The sequence below is a fragment of the Ranitomeya imitator genome, chromosome 3, assembly GCF_032444005.1.
Source record: "Ranitomeya imitator isolate aRanImi1 chromosome 3, aRanImi1.pri, whole genome shotgun sequence".
Taxonomy (NCBI): domain Eukaryota; kingdom Metazoa; phylum Chordata; class Amphibia; order Anura; family Dendrobatidae; genus Ranitomeya; species Ranitomeya imitator.
The window spans coordinates 843551416-843576269 of NC_091284.1; the positions used below are offsets into that span (position 1 = coordinate 843551416).

Here is a 24854-nt window from a genome sequence, read left to right on the forward strand (position 1 = left end):
AGGCTGCGTCTATGTACAGCGTCAGGGTACAAGACATAGGGAAGTCTGCAGTTCAGTACAGTGTCAGGGTACAAGACATAGGGAAGGCTGCGGCTGTGTACTGGGACAGGGTACAAGACATAGGGAAGGCTGCGTCTATGTACAGCGTCAGGGTACAAGACATAGGGAAGGCTGCAGGTGTGTACTGGGACAGGGTACAAGACATAGGGAAGGCTGCGGCTGTGTATGTGGACAGGGTACAAGACATAGGGAAGGCTACGGCTGTGTACTGGGACAGGGTACAAGACATAGGGAAGGCTGCGGCTGTGTACGGGGACGGGTACAAGACATAGGGAAGGCTGCGGCTGTGTACTGGCTGTGTACTGGGACAAGGTACATGATATGGGAAAGTCTGCAGTTCTGTACAGTGACAGGGTACAAGACATATGGAAGGCTGCGTCTGTACAGTGTTAGGGTACAAGACATAGGGAAGGCTGCGGTTGTGTATGGGGACAAGGTACATGATATGGGGAAGCCTGCAGTTCTGTACAGTGACAGGGTACAAGACATAGGGAAGGCTGTGTACTGGGACAGGGTACTGTCATGGCTGGTTTTGGGGATTCGATCAGCTGGCCTTTTGTTCCGTGGTTGGTTCTTTTCTCTGCTGAGCTATTGCCTTTTCTTCCCTGTCCAAATACTGATGGTTTCTATTGTCTATTCTATTTCTATTCTATTTATTGGTTCGCTCCTCTCCAGATGTTTTCCATCTTCCCGTTTTGGTCTGCCCTATCACATTCTGAGTTGGGTTTTATACAGTATATTCACTCTTCACTGCACTTCCTTGCTGGCTATACCTGGGTTTAGAAGTTCCAGCCATTCAGCTAAGGGGTTTGCCTTGCATGATAAAAAAAAACATTTGAATCCCTGCAGAGTTTGTTTGTTTTCCTTCCCAGTTCCTATTTCTTTCACTTCTTTAGGAGTTTATACTTGTTCCGTTTAATTTTTGCCCTCCAAAGATTTCCCTCTCTACCTTACATGAATGTGTTTTAATTTTCTCACCCTGGGTTTTCTTAAATTCCTGCACATTTTTTTAGAAGGTCCCCTTGAGGACCTTCTAATGAGATAGGTCCAAGGTGATGTTTTTGATTTTTGAGACTAGGGTCTTTTAAGACTGTACAGGGACCAGTTGGGTGTGGGTGCGGCGTCTCCTGTTGTGAATTCTGTTGTCGAACTCCCTCCTGTGGTCGTGAATGGTACTTCGGCGAGTTCAGTCTATGGGCTCCCTCTGGTGGCTGTGAGTGAAGCTGCTGCTTCTGAGGTTCCTTACACAGGTGACGTGGTTTATCCTTTGGTTGGCTGCTCTATTTAACTCCACTCAGATCGTTACTCCATGCCAGCTGTCAATGTTCCTGCATTGGTTCAGTTCGCTCTTGGATCTTTCTGGTGACCTGTCTTCTCCAGCAGAAGCTAAGTTCCTGATAGTTATTATTTGTTCATTGTTTCCTTGTCCAGCTGGTTATCATGATTTTGTCTTGCTAGCTGGAAGCTCTGGGATGCAGAGTGGCACCTCCGCACCGTGAGTCGGTGTGGAGGTCTTTTTGCACACTCTGCGTGGTCTTTTGTAGTTTTTTGTGCTGACCGCAAAGATACCTTTCCTATCCTCTGTCTGTTTAGTAAGTCTGGCCTCCCTTTGCTGAAACCTGTTTCATTTCTGCGTTTGTGACTTTCATCTTTACTCACAGTCAATATATGTGGGGGGCTGCCTTTTCCTTTGGGGAATTTCTCTGAGGCAAGGTAGGCTTTATTTTCTATCTCTAGGGCTAGCTAGCTCTGAGGCTGTGAGGAGGCGTCTAGGGAGAGTTAGGAACGCTCCACGGCTATTTCTAGTGTGTGTGATAGGATTAGGGCTTGCGGTCAGCAGAGCTCCCACATCCCAGAGCTCGTCCTGTGTGAGTTTAACTATCAGGTCGTGCCGGGTGCTCCTAACCACCAGGTCATAACAGTACAGCTGGCCCAAAGTGTTAATGCATCTCAATAGAGGGATAAGAGAAGCTCTGAGACCATTTTTTTTTCTTTGCACTGTGTTTTGTCTTTCTTTTCCCCTAAACCTTTGGGTGGTTCAGGACACAGGTGTAGATATGGACATTCAAGGTCTGTGTGGATCATCTCACTGCAAGGGTACAAAACATTCAAGATTTTGTGGTTCAGAATCCTATGTCAGAGCCTAGAATTCCTATTCCTGATTTATTTTCTGGGGATAGATCTAAGTTCTTGAATTTCAAAAATAATTGTAAACTGTTTCTTGCTTTGAAACCCCGCTCCTCTGGTGACCCCGTTCAACAAGTAAAAATCATTATTTGTTTGTTGCGTGGTGACCCTCAAGACTGGGCATTTTCCCTTGCGCCAGGAGATCCTGCATTGCGTGATGTTGATGCATTTTTTCTGGCGCTTGGATTGCTTTATGATGAACCAAATTCAGTGGATCGGGCAGAGAAAATCTTGCTGGCTTTGTGTCAGGGTCAGGATGAAGCGGAGGTGTACTGTCAGAAGTTTAGAAAGTGGTCTGTGCTTACTCAGTGGAATGAATGTGCCCTGGTGGCAATTTTCAGAAAGGGTCTTTCTGAAGCCCTTAAGGATGTCATGGTGGGATTTCCCACGCCTGCTGGTCTGAATGAGTCTATGTCCATGGCCATTCAGATCGATCGGCGCTTGCGTGAGCGCAAAGCTGTGCACCATCTGGCGGTATTCTCTGAGCATAGGCCTGAGCCTATGCAATGTGATAGGACTTTGACCAGAGCTGAACGGCAAGAACACAGACGTCGGAATGGGCTGTGTTTTTACTGTGGTGAATCCACTCATGCTATTTCCGATTGTCCTAAGCGCACTAAGCGGTTCGCTAGGTCGGCCACCATTGGTACGGTACAGTCTAAATTTCTTTTGTCCGTTACTCTGATTTGCTCTCTGTCGTCCTATTCTGTAATGGCATTTGTGGATTCAGGCGCGGCCCTGAATTTGATGGACTTGGAGTTTGCCAGGCGCTGTGGTTTTTTCTTGGAACCCTTGCAGCATCCTATTCCTTTGAGAGGAATTGATGCTACGCCTTTGGCCAAGAATAAGCCTCAGTACTGGACTCAATTGACCATGTGCATGGCTCCTGCACATCAGGAGGATATTCGCTTTTTGGTGTTGCATAATATGCATGATGTGGTCGTTTTGGGGTTGCCATGGCTACAGGTCCATAATCCAGTGTTGGATTGGAAATCTATGTCTGTGTCCAGCTGGGGTTGTCAGGGGGTACATGGTGATGTTCCATTGTTGTCAATTTCGCCTTCCACTCCTTCTGAAGTCCCTGAGTTTTTATCAGATTACCGGGATGTATTTGAAGAGCCCTAATCCGGTGCCTTACCTCCTCATAGGGATTGCGACTGTGCTATTAATTTGATTCCTGGTAGTAAGTTTCCTAAGGGCCGTCTGTTTAATTTATCTGTGCCAGAACACGCCGCTATGCGGAGTTATATAAAGGAATCCTTGGAGAAGGGTCATATTCGCCCGTCGTCGTCACCATTGGGAGCAGGGTTCTTTTTTGTGGCCAAGAAGGATGGTTCGCTGAGACCTTGTATTGATTACCGCCTTCTTAATAAGATCACAGTCAAATTTCAGTATCCTTTGCCGCTGCTGTCTTATTTGTTTGCTCGGATTAAGGGGGCTAGTTGGTTCACCAAGATAGATCTTCGAGGGGCGTATAATCTTGTGCGAATTAAACAGGGCGATGAATGGAAAACAGCATTTAATACGCCCGAGGGCCATTTTGAGTACCTGGTTATGCGATTCGGGCTTTCCAAGGCTCCATCAGTATTTCAGTCCTTTATGCATGACATCTTCCGAGAGTACCTGGATAGATTCATGATTGTATATTTGGATGACATTTTGGTCTTTTCGGATGATTGGGAGTCTCATGTGAAGCAGGTCAGAATGGTGTTCCAGGTCCTTCGTGCGAATTCCTTGTTTGTAAAGGGGTCAAAGTGTCTCTTTGGAGTTCAGAAGGTTTCATTTTTGGGTTTCATTTTTTCCCCTTCTACTATCGAGATGGACCCTGTTAAAGTTCAGGCCATTTACGATAGGACTCAGCCGACATCTGTGAAGAGCCTGCAGAAGTTCCTGGGCTTTGCTAATTTTTACCGTCGCTTCATCGCTAATTTTTCTAGTGTTGCTAAACCGTTGACTGATTTGACTAAGAAGGGTGCTGATGTGGCTGATTGGTCTCCTGCGGCTGTGGAGGCTTTTCAGGAATTGAAGCGTCGTTTTTCTTCTGCCCCTGTGTTGTGCCAGCCAGATGTTTCGCTCCCGTTTCAGGTTGAGGTTGATGCTTCTGAGATTGGAGCAGGGGCTGTTTTGTCGCAAAGAAGTTCTGATGGCTCGGTGATGAAACCCTGTGCCTTCTTTTCTAGAAAATTCTCGCCTGCTGAGCGCAATTATGATATTGGCAATCAAGAGTTGTTGGCCATGAAGTGGGCATTCGAGGAGTGGCGACATTGGCTTGAAGGAGCTAAACATCGCGTGGTGGTCTTGACAGATCACAAGAATTTTACTTATCTCGAGTCTGCCAAACGGTTGAATCCTAGACAGGCTCGATGGTCGCTCTTTTTCTCCCGTTTTGATTTTGTGGTTTCATACCTTCCGGGATCTAAGAATGTGAAGGCTGATGCCCTGTCAAGGAGTTTTGTGCCTGACTCTCCAGGTGTTCCGGAGCCGGCGGGTATTCTTAAAGAGGGGGTAATTTTGTCTGCCATCTCCCCTGATTTGCGGCGTGTGCTGCAGAAGTTTCAGGCTGATAGACCTGACCGTTGTCCTACAGAGAAACTGTTTGTCCCTGATAGATGGACTAGTAGAGTTATCTCTGAGGTTCATTGTTCGGTGTTGGCTGGTCATCCTGGAATCTTTGGTACCAGAGATTTGGTGGCTAGATCCTTTTGGTGGCCTTCTTTGTCACGGGATGTGCGTTCTTTTGTGCAGTCCTGTGGGACTTGTGCTCGGGCTAAGCCCTGCTGTTCTCGTGCCAGTGGGTTTCTTTTGCCCTTGCCAGTCCCGAAGAGGCCCTGCACGCATATTTCCATGGATTTTATTTCTGATCTCCCTGTTTCTCAAAGGATGTCGGTCATTTGGGTGGTTTGTGATCGCTTCTCTAAGATGGTCCATTTGGTACCCTTGTCTAAGTTGCCTTCCTCCTCTGATTTGGTGCCATTGTTTTTCCAGCATGTGGTTCGTTTGCATGGCATTCCAGAGAACATCGTCTCGGACAGAGGTTCCCAGTTTGTTTTGAGGTTTTGGTGGTCCTTTTGTGCTAAGATGGGCATTGATTTGTCTTTTTCTTTGGCTTTCCATCCTCAGACTAATGGCCAAACCGAACGAACTAATCAGACTTTGGAAACATATCTGAGATGCTTTGTTTCTGCTGATCAGGATGATTGGGTGTCCTTCTTGCCTTTGGCTGAGTTCGCCCTTAATAACCGGGCCAGCTCGGCTACTTTAGTTTCTCCTTTTTTCTGTAATTCTGGTTTCCATCCTCGTTTCTCTTCAGGGCAGGTTGAGCCTTCGGATTGTCCTGGTGTGGATACGGTGGTGTACAGGTTGCAGCAGATTTGGACTCATGTGGTGGACAATTTGACATTGTCCCAGGAGAAGGCTCAACGTTTCGCTAACCGCCGGCGCTGTGTTGGTCCCCGACTTCGTGTTGGGGATTTGGTTTGGTTGTCATCTCGTCATGTTCCTATGAAGGTTTCCTCTCCTAAGTTTAAGCCTCGTTTCATTGGGCCATATAAGATTTCTGAGGTTCTTAATCCTGTGTCATTTCGTTTGGACCTTCCAGCTTCTTTTGCCATCCATAATGTGTTCCATAGGTCGTTGTTGCGGAGATACGTGGCGCCTATGGTTCCCTCCGTTGATCCTCCTGCCCCGGTGTTGGTTGAGGGGGAGTTGGAGTATGTGGTGGAGAAGATTTTGGATTCTCGTGTTTCGAGACGGAAACTCCAGTACCTGGTCAAGTGGAATTGTTATGGTCAGGAAGATAATTCCTGGGTTTTTGCCTCTGATGTTCATGCTGCCGATCTTGTTCGTGCCTTTCATTTTGCTCATCCTGATCGGCCTGGGGGCTCTGGTGAGGGTTCGGTGACCCCTCCTCAAGGGGGGGGGTACTGTTGTGAATTCTGTTGTCGAACTCCCTCCTGTGGTCGTGAATGGTACTTCGGCGAGTTTTGTCTATGGGCTCCCTCTGGTGGCTGTGAGTGAAGCTGCTGCTTCTGAGGTTCCTTACACAGGTGACGTGGTTTATCCTTTGGTTGGCTGCTCTATTTAACTCCACTCAGATCGTTACTCCATGCCAGCTGTCAATGTTCCTGCATTGGTTCAGTTCGCTCTTGGATCTTTCTGGTGACCTGTCTTCTCCAGCAGAAGCTAAGTTCCTGATAGTTATTATTTGTTCATTGTTTCCTTGCCCAGCTGGTTATCATGATTTTGCCTTGCTAGCTGGAAGCTCTGGGATGCAGAGTGGCACCTCCGCACCATTAGTTGGTGCGGAGGTCTTTTTGCACACTCTGCGTGGTCTTTTGTAGTATTTTGTGCTGACCGCAAAGATACCTTTCCTATCCTCAGTCTGTTTAGTAAGTCTGGCCTCCCTTTGCTGAAACCTGTTTTATTTCTGTGTTTGTGACTTTCATCTTAACTCACAGTCAATATATGTGGGGGGCTGCCTATTTCTTTGGGGAATTTCTCTGAGGCAAGGTAGGCTTTATTTTCTTTCTCTAGGGCTAGCTAGCTCTGAGGCGGTGAAGAGGCGTCTAGGGAGCGTCAGGAGCGCTCCACGGCTATTTCTAGTGTGTGTGATAGGATTAGGGGTTGCGGTCGGCAGAGCTCCCACATCCCAGAGCTCGTCCTGTGTGAGTTTAACTATCAGGTCGTGCCGGGTGCTCCTAACCACCAGGTCATAACAGTCTCCCTATATTAGTCTTCCTTTTTTTCCATTATCTGTGAGTAAGTGTCTGTTACGTTCATAACAAGTACAGAATATAGGAAACTCTACAGCTGTGTGCGGGGACAGGGTACATGATGTAGTAAAGGCTGTGGCTGTATATAGTGACAGGGTACATGATGTAGGGAAAGCTACGGCTGTGTACGGGAACAGGGTCCCTGCTGTCGGGAAGGCTGCGGCTGTGTATAGTGACAGGGTACATGATGTAGTAAAGGCTGTGGCTGTATATAGTGACAGGGTACATGATGTAGGGAAAGCTACGGCTGTGTACGGGAACAGGGTACATGCTGTCGGGAAGGCTGCGGCTGTGTATAGTGACAGGGTACATGATGTAGAAAAGGCTGTGGCTGTGGATAGTGACAGGGTACATGATGTAGGGAAGGCTGCAGCTGTGTACAGGGACAGGGTACATGATGAAGGAAACGATGTGGCTGTGTACGGGAACAGGGTACATGATGAAGAAAAGGATGTGGCTGTGTACGGGAACAGGGTACATGATGTAGGGAAGGCTGCGGATGTGTACTGTGACAGGGTACATGATGTAGGAAAGGCTGCGGCTGTATAAGGGGACAGGGTACATGATGTAGGGAAGTCTGCAGCTGTATAAGGGGACAGGGTACATGATGTAGGAAAGGCTGCGGCTGTATAAGGGGACAGGGTACATGATGTAGGAAAGGCTGCGGCTGTATAAGGGGACAGGGTACATGATGTAGGGAAGGCTGCGGCTGTATATGGGGACAGGGTACATGATGTAGGGAAGGCTACGGCTGTATAAGGGGACAGGGTACATGATGTAGGGAAGCCTGCGGCTGTGTACTGTGACAGGGTACATGATGTAGGGAAGGCTGCGGCTGTATAAGGGGACAGGGTACATGATGTAGGGAAGTCTGCAGCTGTATAAGGGGACAGGGTACATGATGTAGGAAAGGCTGCGGCTGTATAAGGGGACAGGGTACATGATGTAGGAAAGGCTGCGGCTGTATAAGGGGACAGGGTACATGATGTAGGGAAGGCTGCGGCTGTATATGGGGACAGGGTACATGATGTAGGGAAGGCTACGGCTGTATAAGGGGACAGGGTACATGATGTAGGGAAGCCTGCGGCTGTGTACTGTGACAGGGTACATGATGTAGGGAAGGCTGCGGCTGTATATGGGGACAGGGTACATGATGTAGGGAAGGCTGCTGCTGTATATGGGGACAGGGTACATGATGTAGGGAAGGCTGCGGCTGTGTACTGTGACAGGGTACATGATGTCAGAAAGGCTGCGGCTGTATAAGGGGACAGGGTACATGATGTAGGGAAGGCTGCGGCTGTGTACTGTGACAGGGTACATGATGTAGGGAAGGCTGCGGCTGTGTACGGGGACAGGGTAAATGATGTAGGGAAGGCTGCTGCTGTGTACGGTGACAGTGTTCATGTAGGGAAAGCTGTGACTGTGTATGGTGATGTGCACGTAGGGAAGGCTGCGGCTGTGTATGGTGACAGTGTTCATGTAGGGAAGGCTGCGGCTGTGTATGGTGACAGTGTTCATGTAGGGAAGGCTGCGGCTGTGTACAGTGACAGTGTTCATGTAGGGAAGGCTGTGACTGTGTACAGTGACAGTGTTCATGTAGGGAAGGCTGTGACTTTACGGTGATGTTCATGTAGGGAAGGGCGGCTGTGTACGGTGACAGTATTTATGTAGAGAAGGCTGCGGCTGTGTACGGTGACAGTGTTTATGTAGGGAAAGCTGTGACTGTGTACGGTGATGTTCATGTAGGGAAGGCTGTGACTGTGTACGGTGACAGTGTTCATGTAGGGAAGGCTGCGACTGTTGTAAGATTGCTCTCACTAAGTGTATTGGGGGACACTCGCTTGGCATGGGATTAACGTAGTCAGGCACGATTTTTGAACACAAAACAGTCCATGCAGTTTATTAAATTGTCATAAACCGGGTTATGCACAGTTCATATTATACATTCCATAGAACACAACAGGCACCAACTGGTGATGTTAACTTGCAGCTTTATCTTGTACACTTCATATACGGCTTTGTCTCACAGACACTAAACATGCTGGACCTCTCACTTCGCCCAGTTACCATGGGTGTCTGTACGCCGTACACTTCACCAGTGTCCCAAGTCACATACAGCGCATATGACACTGGGTCGCGGTCTCTAAACACGCCGAACCTCACTCCGTTCAGTCACCGTGAGAGACCACACAGTTCATGGAACATTACAAGCACCAACAGTCTGTATAGGTACCTGACGGGAGCTCCTGCTCCACCTGCTGACTCCTCGTCAGTCCACTCCTCCGGGAAAACTGCTTTACGGGGTTCACCAACTTGCCTGGCCGGCACACATCAGTCAGTCCAGAGCCACTGAAGGACGGTAGCTTCCCCAACAGTTCCACTGTGCACTTTTCAGGGATCCGGTCCTACTCCCAGGACCTCCCAACACACAAGCGTGTGCTATTCAGGACTCCTACTCCCAGGAAATACAACACATACTTCCAGCATGTGACCTGTCCAGGTGCTATTCAGGACCTCTGTCCAACACCCCAGGCCACCAGGTCCAAAGCCCCACCATGTGCTATTCAGGACTCCTACTCCCAGGAAATCCAACACAGATGGTTCAGTATGCTGTTCAGGGATCCGGTCCTACTCCCAGGACCTCCCAACACACAGGCTCTCCAGGACCTTCCACTGGAACCACACAGGAACCATGTGACCCACACCCTGGTCACATTATATACCCTAAACCACTCCCCTGGGTGGGAGTGTGGATGTGTGGCTAGTTTGTCCCGCCCATCTCACACAACTAGCCTAGTAAATGTCCCTTACCACTACATCATACATATACACACTTGAGGGACTACAGGTCCCAGAACAACAACATTGCATCAGACTTACTACGCAGACTCCCTCTGCGACACATATCGGCCATTCACAACACTGCCAGTCACTGTTTCACCACGATTATCACAAAAGATATGCCTCCATGCACATCCCAAGCAGCACTAGCTGTCACAGGGGTCACTGCATCACACTGTGTACGGTGACAGTGTTCATGTAGGGAAGGCTGCGACTGTACAGTGACAGTGTTCATGTAGGGAAGGCTGCGGCTGTGTATGGTGACAGTGTTCATGTAGGGAAGGCTGCGGCTGTGTACGGTGACAGTGTTCATGTAGGGAAGGCTGCGGCTGGGTACAGTGACAGTGTTCATGTAGGGAAGGCTGCGGCTGTGTACGGTGACAGTGTTCATGTAGGGAAGGCTGCGGCTGTGTACGGTGACAGTGTTCATGTAGGGAAGGCTGCGGCTGTGTACGGTGACAGTGTTCATGTAGGGAAGGCTGCGGCTGTGTACGGTGACAGTGTTCATGTAGGGAAGGCTGCGGCTGTGTACGGTGACAGTGTTCATGTAGGGAAGGCTGCGGCTGTGTACGGTGACAGTGTTCATGTAGGGATGGCTGCGGCTGTGTACGGTGACAGTGTTCATGTAGGGAAGGCTGCGGCTGTGTACGGTGACAGTGTTCATGTAGGGAAGGCTGCGGCTGTGTACGGTGACAGGGTTCATGTAGGGAAGGCTGTGACTGTGTATGGTGACAGTGTTCATGTAGGGAAGGCCGTGACTGTGTACGGTGACAGTGTTCATGTAGGGAAGGCTGTGACTGTACAGTGACAGTGTTCATGTAGGGAGGGCTGCGGCTGTGTACGGTGACAGTGTTCATGTAGGGAAGGCTGCGGCTGTGTACGGTGACAGTGTTCATGTAGGGAAGGCTGTAACTGTGTACGGTGACAGTGTTCATGTAGGGAAGGCTGCGGCTGTGTACGGTGACAGTGTTCATGTAGGGAAGGCTGCGGCTGTGTACGGTGACAGGGTTCATGTAGGGAAGGCTGTGACTGTGTATGGTGACAGTGTTCATGTAGGGAAGGCCGTGACTGTGTACGGTGACAGTGTTCATGTAGGGAAGGCTGCGGCTGTGTACGGTGACAGTGTTCATGTAGGGAAGGCTGCAACTGTGTACGGTGACAGTGTTCATGTAGGGAAGGCTGCGGCTGTGTACGGTGACAGCGTTCATGTAGGGAAGGCTGCGGCTGTGTACGGTGACAGGGTTCATGTAGGGAAGGCTGTGGCTGTGTACGGTGACAGTGTTCATGTAGGGAAGGCCGTGACTGTGTACGGTGACAGTGTTCATGTAGGGAAGGCTGCGGCTGTGTACGGTGACAGTGTTCATGTAGGGAAGGCTGCGGCTGTGTACGGTGACAGTGTTCATGTAGGGAAGGCTGTGACTGTGTACGGTGACAGTGTTCATGTAGGGAAGGCTGTGACTTTACGGTGATGTTCATGTAGGGAAGGCTGCAGCTGTGTACAGTGACAGTGTTCATTTAGGGAAGGCTGCGGCTGTGTACGGTGACAGGGTTCATGTAGGGAAGGCTGCGGCTGTGTACGGTGACAGGGTTCATGTAGGGAAGGCTGTGGCTGTGTACGGTGACAGTGTTCATGTAGGGAAGGCCGTGACTGTGTACGGTGACAGTGTTCATGTAGGGAAGGCTGCGGCTGTGTACGGTGACAGTGTTCATGTAGGGAAGGCTGCGGCTGTGTACGGTGACAGGGTTCATGTAGGGAAGGCTGTGGCTGTGTACGGTGACAGTGTTCATGTAGGGAAGGCCGTGACTGTGTACGGTGACAGTGTTCATGTAGGGAAGGCTGCGGCTGTGTACGGTGACAGTGTTCATGTAGGGAAGGCTGCGGCTGTGTACGGTGACAGTGTTCATGTAGGGAAGGCTGTGACTGTGTACGGTGACAGTGTTCATGTAGGGAAGGCTGTGACTTTACGGTGATGTTCATGTAGGGAAGGCTGCAGCTGTGTACAGTGACAGTGTTCATGTAGGGAAGGCTGCGGCTGTGTACAGTGACAGTGTTCATGTGGAGAAGGCTGCGGCTGTGTACGGTGACAGTGTTCATGTAGGGAAGGCTGTGGCTGTGTACGGTGACAGTGTTCATGTAGGGAAGGCTGTGACTGTATGGTGACAGTGTTCATGTAGGGAAGGCTGTGACTGTGTATGGTGACAGTGTTCATGTAGGGAAGGCTGCGGCTGTGTACGGTGACAGTGTTCATGTAGGGAAGGCTGCGGCTGTGTACGGTGACAGTGTTCATGTAGGGAAGGCTGCGGCTGTGTACGGTGACAGTGTTCATGTAAGGAAGGCTGCGGCTGTGTACGGTGACAGTGTTCATGTAGGGAAGGCTGTGTACGGTGACAGTGTTCATGTAGGGAAGGCTGTGACTGTGTATGGTGACAGTGTTCATGTAGGGAAGGCTGCGGCTGTGTACGGTGACAGTATTTATGTAGAGAAGGCTGCGGCTGTGTACGGTGACAGTGTTCATGTAAGGGACTACAGGTCCCAGAACAACAACATTGCATCAGACTTACTACGCAGACTCCCTCTGCGACACATATCGGCCATTCACAACACTGCCAGTCACTGTTTCACCACGATTATCACAATAGATATGCCTCCATGCACATCCCAAGCAGCACTAGCTGTCACAGGGGTCACTGCATCACACTGTGTACGGTGACAGTGTTCATGTAGGGAAGGCTGCGGCTGTGTACGGTGACAGTGTTCATGTAGGGAAGGCTGCGGCTGTGTATGGTGACAGTGTTCATGTAGGGAAGGCTGCGACTGTGTACAGTGACAGTGTTCATGTAGGGAAGGCTGCGACTGTACAGTGACAGTGTTCATGTAGGGAAGGCTGTGGCTGTGTATGGTGACAGTGTTCATGTAGGGAAGGCTGTGGCTGTGTATGGTGACAGTGTTCATGTAGGGAAGGCTGCGGCTGTGTACGGTGACAGTGTTCATGTAGGGAATGCTGCGGCTGTGTACGGTGACAGTTCATGTAGGGAAGGCTGCGGCTGTGTACGGTGACAGTGTTCATGTAGGGAAGGCTGTGACTGTGTATGGTGACAGGGTTCATGTAGGGAAGGCTGTGACTGTGTATGGTGACAGTGTTCATGTAGGGAAGGCCGTGACTGTGTACGGTGAGAGTGTTCATGTAGGGAAGGCTGCGGCTGTGTACGGTGACAGTGTTCATGTAGGGAAGGCTGTGACTGTGTACGGTGACAGTGTTCATGTAGGGAAGGCTGTGTCTTTACGGTGATGTTCATGTAGGGAAGGCTGCAGCTGTGTACAGTGACAGTGTTCATGTAGGGAAGGCTGCGGCTGTGTACGGTGACAGTGTTCATGTAGGGAAGGCTGCGGCTGTGTATGGTGACAGTGTTCATGTAGGGAAGGCTGCGACTGTGTACAGTGAAAGTGTTCATGTAGGGAAGGCTGCGACTGTACAGTGACAGTGTTCATGTAGGGAAGGCTGTGGCTGTGTATGGTGACAGTGTTCATGTTGGGAAGGCTGCGGCTGTGTACGGTGACAGTGTTCATGTAGAAAAGGCTGCGGCTGTGTACGGTGACAGTGTTCATGTAGGGAAGGCTGCGGCTGTGTACGGTGACAGTGTTCATGTAGGGAAGGCTGCGGCTGTGTACGGTGACAGTTCATGTAGGGAAGGCTGCGGCTGTGTACGGTGACAGTGTTCATGTAGGGAAGGCTGTGACTGTGTATGGTGACAGGGTTCATGTAGGGAAGGCTGTGACTGTGTATGGTGACAGTGTTCATGTAGGGAAGGCCGTGACTGTGTACGGTGAGAGTGTTCATGTAGGGAAGGCTGCGGCTGTGTACGGTGACAGTGTTCATGTAGGGAAGGCTGTGACTGTGTACGGTGACAGTGTTCATGTAGGGAAGGCTTTGTCTTTACGGTGATGTTCATGTAGGGAAGGCTGCAGCTGTGTACAGTGACAGTGTTCATGTAGGGAAGGCTGCGACTGTGTACGGTGACAGTGTTCATGTAGGGAAGGCTGCGGCTGTGTACGGTGACAGTGTTCATGTAGGGAAGGCTGTGACTGTGTATGGTGACAGTGTTCATGTAGGGAAGGCTGTGACTGTGTATGGTGACAGTGTTCATGTAGGGAAGGCTGCGGCTGTGTACGGTGACAGTGTTCATGTAGGGAAGTGTCATGATCCCAATGGCAGGGGATCACAAAAATGACAAGCACAGATACCAACAATCTCTAGGGCGATGGAACCTGAGCTGACCGCGACCCTAAACCTAACACACAAATAAAAGTAGCCGGGGAACGTGCCTACGATAATCCTAGACGTCTCGCTCCAGCCGAAGATCTAACTTCCCCTATCAGAAGAAACACAGACCTCTCTTGCCTCCAGAGAAATACCCCACAGCAAATAGCAGCCCCCCACATATAATGACGGTGAAATGAGAGGAAAGCACATACGTAGTAGGAAAACAGTTTCAGCAAAATGAGGCCCGCTAAAGCTAGATAGCAGAGGATACAAAAGTGAACTGCGCGGTCAGCGAAAAACCCTTCAAAAAACCATCCTGAAATTACTTGAACTCATGTGCCAACTCATGGTACATGAAAAGCAATTTCAGCCCACTAGAGCAACCAGCAGCAGAGAATCACATATCTGCAGGCTGGACTAAAACCCAAATTAAGCAAAACACAAAACAGGAAAATCCAAACTTAGCTTGTCCAGAAGGTTCTAGGAGCAGGGAGCAGAGGTAACAAGACACACTGGATACATTGATAACCGGCGAGGAAATGCCAGCAAAGCCAGGTTAAATAGGAAACTCCCATATGCTGATGGAACAGGTGGAACCCAGAAACCCAGGAAAGACAAGTCACCCAGTACCATCAGTAACCACCAGAGGGAGCCCAAAAACAGAACTCACAACAGTACCCCCCCCCTTGAGGAGGGGTCACCGAACCCTCACGAGAACCACCAGGGCGACCAGGATGAGCCCTATGAAAAGCGCGAACCAAATCATCAGCATGAACATCCGAGGCAACCACCCAAGAATTATCCTCCTGACCATAACCCTTCCACTTGACCAAATACTGGAGTTTCCGTCTGGAAACACGAGAATCCAAGATCTTCTCCACAACATACTCCAATTCTCCCTCCACCAGCACTGGAGCAGGAGGCTCAAGCGAAGGAACAACAGGTACCTCATACTTCCGCAACAACGACCGATGGAACACATTATGAATAGCAAACGATGCCGGGAGATCCAAACGAAACGACACAGGGTTAAGAATTTCCAAGATCCTATAGGGACCGATGAACCGAGGCTTGAACTTAGGAGAAGAGACCTTCATAGGAACAAAACGAGAAGACAACCACACCAAGTCACCAACAAGAAGTCGAGGACCCACGCGGCGACGGCGATTAGCAAACTGCTGAGCCTTCTCCTGGGACAACTTCAAATTGTCCACCACATGACTCCAAATCCGATGCAACCTATCCACCACCATGTCCACTCCAGGACAATCAGAAGGTTCCACCTGACCAGAGGAAAAACGAGGATGAAACCCCGAATTACAAAAGAAAGGAGAAACCAAGGTAGCAGAACTAGCCCGATTATTAAGGGCAAACTCGGCCAGCGGCAAAAAGGAAACCCAGTCATCCTGATCAGCAGAAACAAAACACCTTAAATAAGTTTCCAAGGTCTGATTAGTTCGTTCAGTCTGGCCATTCGTCTGAGGATGGAATGCAGACGAAAAGGACAAATCAATGCCCATCTTAGCACAGAACGTCCGCCAAAATCTAGACACAAACTGGGATCCCCTGTCAGAAACGATGTTCTCAGGAATCCCATGCAAACGAACCACATTCTGAAAAAACAGAGGGACCAACTCAGAGGAGGAAGGCAACTTAGGCAAGGGTACCAGATGAACCATTTTAGAAAAGCGATCACACACAACCCAGATGACGGACATTTTTTGAGAGACAGGGAGATCCGAAATAAAGTCCATGGAAATGTGCGTCCAAGGCCTCTTCGGGATAGGCAAAGGTGACAACAATCCACTGGCCCGAGAACAGCAAGGCTTAGCCCGAGCGCAAACCTCACAAGACTGCACAAAAGAACGCACATCCCTCGACAAGGAAGGCCACCAAAAAGACCTGGCCACCAAGTCTCTAGTACCAAATATTCCAGGATGACCTGCCAACGCAGAAGAATGGACCTCGGAGATGACTCTACTGGTCCAATTATCCGGAACAAACAGTCTCTCAGGCGGACAACGATCAGGTTTACCCGCCTGAAACTCCTGCAAAGCACGTCGCAAGTCTGGGGAGACAGCAGACAAAATCACCCCATCCCTAAGGATACCAGAGGGCTCAGAATTTCCAAGGGAGTCAGGCACAAAACTCCTAGAAAGAGCATCCGCCTTCACATTCTTTGAACCTGGCAGGTATGAAACCACAAAATTGAAACGAGAGAAAAACAGTGACCAACGAGCCTGTCTAGGATTCAGACGCCTGGCAGACTCAAGGTAAATCAAATTTTTGTGATCAGTCAAGACCACCACACGATGTCTAGCACCCTCTAGCCAATGACGCCACTCCTCAAATGCCCACTTCATGGCCAAAAGTTCCCGATTACCAACATCATAATTCCGCTCAGCCGGCGAAAACTATCTAGAAAAAAACGCGCATGGCTTCATCACTGAGCCATCGGAGCTTCTCTGTGACAAAACCGCCCCCGCTCCAATCTCGGAAGCATCAACCTCAACCTGAAAAGGGAGCGAAACATCTGGCTGACGCAACACAGGAGCAGAAGAAAACCGGCGCTTAAGTTCCTGAAAGGCCTCCACAGCCGCAGGAGACCAATTAGCAACATCAGCACCCTTCTTAGTCAAATCCGTCAAAGGCTTAACAACACTAGAAAAATTAGTTATAAAACGACGATAGAAATTAGCAAAGCCCAAGAACTTCTGTAGACTCTTAAGAGATGTAGGCTGCGTCCAGTCACAAATAGCCTGAACCTTGACGGGATCCATCTCAATAGTAGAAGGGGAAAAAATATACCCCAAGAAAGAAATCTTCTGGACTCCAAAGAGACACTTTGAGCCTTTTACAAACAAGGAATTGGCCCGCAGGACCTGAAACACCTTCCTGACCTGCTGAATATGAGACTCCCAGTCATCAGAAAAAACCAAAATATCATCCAAATACACAATCATAAATTTATCCAGATATTCACGGAAAATATCGTGCATAAAGGACTGGAAGACTGAAGGAGCATTAGAAAGTCCAAAAGGCATTACCAAATACTCAAAATGGCCCTCAGGCGTATTAAATGCGGTTTTCCACTCATCACCTTGCTTTATTCGTATAAGATTATACGCACCCCGAAGATCAATCTTAGTGAACCATTTAGCCCCCTTAATGCGAGCAAACAAATCAGTCAACAATGGCAAAGGATACTGATATTTTACGGTAATCTTATTCAAAAGACGATAATCTATACAAGGCCTCAAGGAACCATCTTTTTTGGCCACGAAAAAAAAACCTGCTCCCAAAGGGGACAAAGATGGACGGATATGTCCCTTTTCCAAGGACTCCTTAACATAATCCCGCATAGCAGTATGCTCTGGCACTGACAGATTGAACAAACGACCTTTAGGAAATTTACTGCCTGGAATTAAATTTATAGCACAATCGCAATCCCTGTGAGGAGGAAGCGAACTGAGCTTAGGCTCCTCAAAAACATCCCGATAGTCAGACAAAAACACTGGAATCTCAGAAGGAGTAGATGAAGCGATAGAAATCGGAGGTGCATCATCATGAACCCCCTGACAACCCCAGCTTAACACAGACATTGATTTCCAGTCAAGGACTGGATTATGAGTTTGTAACCATGGCAGACCAAGTACTAGAACATCATGCAAATTATACAGTACCAGGAAGCGAATCACCTCCTGATGAACGGGAGTCATACGCATGGTCACTTGTGTCCAGTACTGAGGTTTATTCATAGCCAAAGGTGTAGAGTCAATTCCCTTCAAAGGAATAGGGACTTCCAGAGGCTCCAGACTAAACCCACAGCGATTGGCAAATGACCAATCCATAAGACTCAGGGCAGCGCCTGAATCCACATAGGCATCGACGGAAATGGATGATAATGAACAAATCAGAGTCACAGACAGAATGAACTTAGACTGTAAAGTACTAATGGCAACAGACTTATCAACCTTTTTTGTGCGTTTAGAGCATGCTGATATAACATGAGCTGAATCACCACAATAAAAGCACAACCCTTTTTTCCGCCTATACTTTTGCCGTTCACTTCTGGACTGAATTCTATCACATTGCATTATCTCAGGTGACGGTTCAGACGACACCGCCAAATGATGCACAGGTTTGCGCTCCCGTAAACGCCGATCAATCTGAACAGCCATAGTCATAGACTCATTCAGACCAGCAGGCGCAGGGAACCCCACCATAACATCTTTAATGGCCTCAGAAAGGCCATCTCTAAACTTTGCAGCCAGAGCGCACTCATTCCACTGAGTAAGTACCGACCACTTCCGAAATTTTTGACAATAAATTTCTGCTTCATCTTGCCCCTGAGAGAGGGCCAACAAAGCTTTTTCAGCCTGAATCTCTTGGTTAGGTTCCTCATAGAGCAAACCCAATGCCAGAAAAAACGCATCCGCATTAAGCAACGCAAGGTCCCCTGGTGCCAATGCAAATGCCCAATCCTGAGGGTCACCCCGCAGGAAAGATATAATTATCTTGACTTGCTGAGCAGGGTCTCCAGAGGAGCGAGATTTCAAAGAAAGAAACAACTTGCAATTGTTCCTAAAATTCAGAAAACGAGATCTATCTCCAGAAAAAAACTCTGGGACAGGAATTCTAGGTTCAGACATAGGAGCATGTACAACAAAATCCTGTATATCTTGAACCTTAGCGGCAAGATTATTCAGGCTGGAAGCCAAACTCTGGACGTCCATGATAAACAGCTGAGATCAGAGCCATTCAAAGATTAAGAGGAGGAGGAAGTAGCCAGGCTGCAATAAGGCTAGGCAGCAAACTCTGAGGGAAAGGGGGAAAAAAAAAAAAAAAAAAAACTTCCTCAGACTACTTATCCTCCTACTTCAGCCAATACAATTAACACTTTGTGGGCCGGTTATAGTGTCATGATCCCAATGGCAGGGGATCACAAAAATGACAAGCACAGATACCAACAAGCTCTAGGGCGATGGAACCTGAGCTGACCGCGACCCTAAACCTAACACACAAATAAAAGTAGCCGGGGAACGTGCCTACGATGATCCTAGACGTCTCGCTCCAGCCGAAGATCTAACTTCCCCTATCAGAAGAAACACAGACCTCTCTTGCCTCCAGAGAAATACCCCACAGCAAATAGCAGCCCCCCACATATAATGACGGTGAAATGAGAGGAAAGCACATACGTAGTATGAAAACAGTTTCAGCAAAATGAGGCCCGCTAAAGCTAGATAGCAGAGGATACAAAAGTGAACTGCGCGGTCAGCGAAAAACCCTTCAAAAAACCATCCTGAAATTACTTGAACTCATGTGCCAACTCATGGTACATGAAAAGCAATTTCAGCCCACTAGAGCAACCAGCAGCAGAGAATCACATATCTGCAGGCTGGACTAAAACCCAAATTAAGCAAAACACAAAACAGGAAAATCCAAACTTAGCTTGTCCAGAAGGTTCTAGGAGCAGGGAGCAGAGGTAACAAGACACACTGGATACATTGATAACCGGCGAGGAAATGCCAGCAAAGCCAGGTTAAATAGGAAACTCCCATATGCTGATGGAACAGGTGGAACCCAGAAACCCAGGAAAGACAAGTCACCCAGTACCATCAGTAACCACCAGAGGGAGCCCAAAAACAGAACTCACAACAGGGAAGGCTGCGGCTGTGTACGGTGACAGTATTTATGTAGAGAAGGCTGCGGCTGTGTACGGTGACAGTGTTCATGTAAGGAAGGCTGCGGCTGTGTACGGTGACAGTGTTCATGTAGGGAAGGCTGTGACTTTACGGTGATGTTCATGTAGAGAAGGCTGCGGCTGTGTACGGTGACAGTGTTCATGTAGGGAAGGCTGCGGCTGTGTACGGTGACAGTATTTATGTAGAGAAGGCTGCGGCTGTGTACGGTGACAGTGTTCATGTAAGGAAGGCTGCGGCTGTGTACGGTGACAGTGTTCATGTAGGGAAGGCTGTGACTTTACGGTGATATTCATGTAGAGAAGGCTGCGGCTGTGTACGGTGACAGTGTTCATGTAGGGAAGGCTGTGACTGTGTATGGTGACAGTGTTCATGTAGGGAAGGCTGTGACTGTGTATGGTGACAGTGTTCATGTAGGGAAGGCTGCGGCTGTGTACGGTGAAGTGTTCATGTAGGGAAGGCTGCGGCTGTGTACGGTGACAGTATTTATGTAGAGAAGGCTGCGGCTGTGTACGGTGACAGTGTTCATGTAAGGAAGGCTGCGGCTGTGTACGGTGACAGTGTTCATGTAGGGAAGGCTGTTACTTTACGGTGGTGTTCATGTAGGGAAGGCTGCGGCTGTGTACAGTGACAGTGTTCATCTAGGGAAGGCTGCGGCTGTGTATGGTGACAGTGTTCATGTAGAGAAGGCTGCGGCTGTGTATGGTGACAGTGTTCATGTAGAGTAGGCTGTGTATGGTGACAGGGTTCATGTAGGGAAGGCTGTGGCTGTGTACGGTGCCAGTGTTCATGTAGGGAAGGCTGCGGCTGTGTACGGTGACAGTGTTCATGTAGGGAAGGCTGCGGCTGTGTACGGTGACAGTGTTCATGTAGGGAAGGCTGCGGCTGTGTACGGTGACAGTGTTCATGTAGGGAAGGCTGCGGCTGTGTACCGTGACAGTATTTATGTAGGGAAGGCTGTGACTGTGTATGGTGACAGTGTTCATGTAGGGAAGGCTGTGACTTTACGGTGATGTTCATGTAGGGAAGGCTGCGGCTGTGTGCAGTGACAGTGTTCATGTAGGGAAGGCTGTGACTGTGTACGGTGACAATGTTCATGTTGGGAAGGCTGTGACTGTGTATGGTGACAGTGTTCATGTAGGGAAGGCTGTGGCTGTGTACGGTGACAGTGTTCATGTTGGGAAAGCTGCGGCTGTGTACGGTGCCAGTGTTCATGTAGGGAAGGCTGCGGTTGTGTACGGTGACAGTGTTCATGTAGGGAAGGCTGTGACTGTGTACAGTGACAGTGTTCATGTAGGGAAGGCTGTGACTTTACGGTGATGTTCATGTAGGGAAGGCTGCGGCTGTGTACAGTGACAGTGTTCATGTAGGGAAGGCTGTGACTGTGTACGGTGACAGTGTTCATGTTGGGAAGGCTGTGACTGTGTATGGTGACAGTGTTCATGTAGGAAAGGCTGCGGCTGTGTACGGTGACAGTGTTCATGTTGGGAAAGCTGCGGCTGTGTACGGTGCCAGTGTTCATGTAGGGAAGGCTGCGGTTGTGTACGGTGACAGTGTTCATGTAGGGATGGCTGCAGCTGTGTACGGTGACAGTATTTATGTAGAGAAGGCTGCGGCTGTGTACGGTGACAGTGTTCATGTAAGGAAGGCTGCGGCTGTGTACGGTGACAGTGTTCATGTAAGGAAGGCTGCGGCTGTGTACGGTGACAGTGTTCATGTAGGGAAGGCTGTGACTTTACGGTGATGTTCATGTAGGGAAGGCTGCGGTTGTGTACGGTGACAGTGTTCATGTAGGGAAGGCTGTGACTGTGTACGGTGACAGTGTTCTTGTAGGGAAGGCTGTGACTGTACGGTGACAGTGTTCATGTAGGGAAGGCTGCGGTTGTGTACGGTGACAGTGTTCATGTAGGGAAGGCTGTGACTGTGTACGGTGACAGTGTTCTTGTAGGGAAGGCTGTGACTGTACGGTGACAGTGTTCATGTAAGGAAGGCTGCGGCTGTGTACGGTGACAGTGTTCATGTAAGGAAGGCTGCGGCTGTGTACCGTGACAGTGTTCATGTAGGGAAGGCTGCGGCTGTGTACGGTGACAGTGTTCATGTAGGGAAGGCTGCGGCTGTGTACCGTGACAGTATTTATGTAGGGAAAGCTGTGACTGTGTATGGTGACAGTGTTCATGTAGGGAAGGCTGTGACTTTACGGTGATGTTCATGTAGGGAAGGCTGCGGCTGTGTGCAGTGACAGTGTTCATGTAGGGAAGGCTGTGACTGTGTACGGTGACAATGTTCATGTTGGGAAGGCTGTGACTGTGTATGGTGACAGTGTTCATGTAGGGAAGGCTGTGGCTGTGTACGGTGACAGTGTTCATGTTGGGAAAGCTGCGGCTGTGTACGGTGCCAGTGTTCATGTAGGGAAGGCTGCGGTTGTGTACGGTGACAGTGTTCATGTAGGGAAGGCTGTGACTGTGTACAGTGACAGTGTTCATGTAGGGAAGGCTGTGACTTTACGGTGATGTTCATGTAGGGAAGGCTGCGGCTGTGTACAGTGACAGTGTTCATGTAGGGAAGGCTGTGACTGTGTACGGTGACAGTGTTCATGTTGGGAAGGCTGTGACTGTGTATGGTGACAGTGTTCATGTAGGAAAGGCTGCGGCTGTGTACGGTGACAGTGTTCATGTTGGGAAAGCTGCGGCTGTGTACGGTGCCAGTGTTCATGTAGGGAAGGCTGCGGTTGTGTACGGTGACAGTGTTCATGTAGGGATGGCTGCAGCTGTGTACGGTGACAGTATTTATGTAGAGAAGGCTGCGGCTGTGTACGGTGACAGTGTTCATGTAAGGAAGGCTGCGGCTGTGTACGGTGACAGTGTTCATGTAAGGAAGGCTGCGGCTGTGTACGGTGACAGTGTTCATGTAGGGAAGGCTGTGACTGTGTACGGTGACAGTGTTCTTGTAGGGAAGGCTGTGACTGTACGGTGACAGTGTTCATGTAGGGAAGGCTGTGACTGTGTACGGTGACAGTGTTCTTGTAGGGAAGGCTGTGACTGTACGGTGACAGTGTTCATGTAGGGAAGGCTGCGGCTGTGTACGGTGACATTGTTCATGGAGGGATGGCTGTGACTTTACGGTGATGTTCATGTAGGGAAGGCTGCGGCTGTGTACGGTGACAGTGTTCATGTAGGGAAGGCTGCGGCTGTGTACGGTGACAGTGTTCATGTAGGGAAGTCTGCGGCTGTGAAGTCTGCGGCTGTGTACGGTGACAGTGTTCATGTAGGGAAGGCTGTGACTTTACGGTGATGTTCATGTAGGGAAGGCTGCGGCTGTGTACGGTGACAGTGTTCATATTGGGAAGGCTGCTGCTGTGTACGGTGACAGTGTTCATGTAGGGAAGGCTGCGGTTGTGTACGGTGACAGTGTTCATGTAGGGAAGGCTGCGGCTGTGTACGGTGACAGTGTTCATGTAGGGAAGGCTGTGACTTCACGGTGATGTTCATGTAGGGAAGGCTGCCGCTGTGTACGGTGACAGTGTTTATGTAGGGAAGGCTGTGACTGTGTACGGTGACAGTGTTCATGTAGGGAAGGCTGTGACTGTGTACGGTGACAGTGTTCATGTAGGGAAGGCTGCGGCTGTGTACGGTGACAGTGTTCATGTAGGGAAGGCTGCGGTTGTGTACGGTGACAGTGTTCATGTAGGGATGGCTGCGGCTGTGTACGGTGCCAGTGTTTATGTAGGGAAGGCTGTGACTGTGTACGGTGACAGTGTTCATGTAGGGAAGGCTGCGGCTGTGTACGGTGACAGTGTTCATGTAGGGAAGGCTGCGGCTGTGTACGGTGACAGTGTTCATGTAGGGAAGGCTGCGGTTGTGTACGGTGACAGTGTTCATGTAGGGATGGCTGCGGCTGTGTACGGTGCCAGTGTTCATGTAGGGAAGGCTGCGGCTGTGTACGGTGACAGTGTTCATGTAGGGAAGGCTGCGGCTGTGTACGGTGACAGTGTTCATGTAGGGAAGGCTGAGACTGTGTATGGTGACAGTGTTCATGTAGGGAAGGCTGTGACTTTACGGTGATGTTCATGTAGGGAAGGCTTCGGCTGTGTACGGTGACAGTGTTCATGTAGGGAAGGCTGCGGCTGTGTACGGTGACAGTGTTCATGTAGGGAAGGCTGCGGCTGTGTATGGTGACAGTGTTCATGTAGGGAAGGCTGTGACTTTACGGTGATGTTCATGTAGGGAAGGCTGCGGCTGTGTATGGTGACAGTGTTCATCTAGGGAAGGCTGTGACTTCACGGTGATGTTCATGTAGGGAAGGCTGCGGCTGTGTATGGTGACAGTGTTCATGTAGGGAAGGCTGTGACTTTACGGTGATGTTCATGTAGGGAAGGCTGCGGCTGTGTACGGTGACAGTGTTCATGTAAGGAAGGCTGCGGCTGTGTACGGTGACAGTGTTCATGTAGGGAAGGCTGTGACTGTGTACGGTGACAGTGTTAATGTAGGGAAGGCTGTGACTTTACGGTGATGTTCATGTAGGGAAGGCTTCGGCTGTGTACGGTGACAGTATTTATGTAGGGAAGGCTGCGACTGTGTACGGTGACAGTGTTCATGTAGGGACGGCTGCGGCTGTGTACAGTGACAGTGTTCATCTAGGGAAGGCTGTGACTTTACGGTGATGTTCATGTAGGGAAGGCTGCGGCTGTGTACGGTGACAGTATTTATGTAGAGAAGGCTGCGGCTGTGTACGGTGACAGTGTTCATCTAGGGAAGGCTGCGGCTGTGTACGGTGACAGTGTTCATGTAGGGAAGGCTGTAACTTTACGGTGATGTTCATGTAGGGAAGGCTGCGGCTGTGTACGGTGACAGTGTTCATGTAAGGAAGGCTGCGGCTGTGTACCGTGACAGTGTTCATGTAGGGAAGGCTGCGGCTGTGTACGGTGACAGTGTTCATGTAAGGAAGGCTGCGGCTGTGTACGGTGACAGTGTTCATGTAAGGAAGGCTGCGGCTGTGTACGGTGACAGTGTTCATGTAAGGAAGGCTGCGGC

General features: G+C 49.6%; 1 protein-coding gene across 1 annotated transcript in view; it reads left to right on the top strand.

Annotated features, from left to right (window-relative positions):
• Positions 1-24854, top strand: part of DCHS1 (dachsous cadherin-related 1) — a 163998-nt gene that overhangs the window by 95395 nt on the left and 43749 nt on the right. The gene's annotated exons all lie outside the window — the stretch shown is intronic.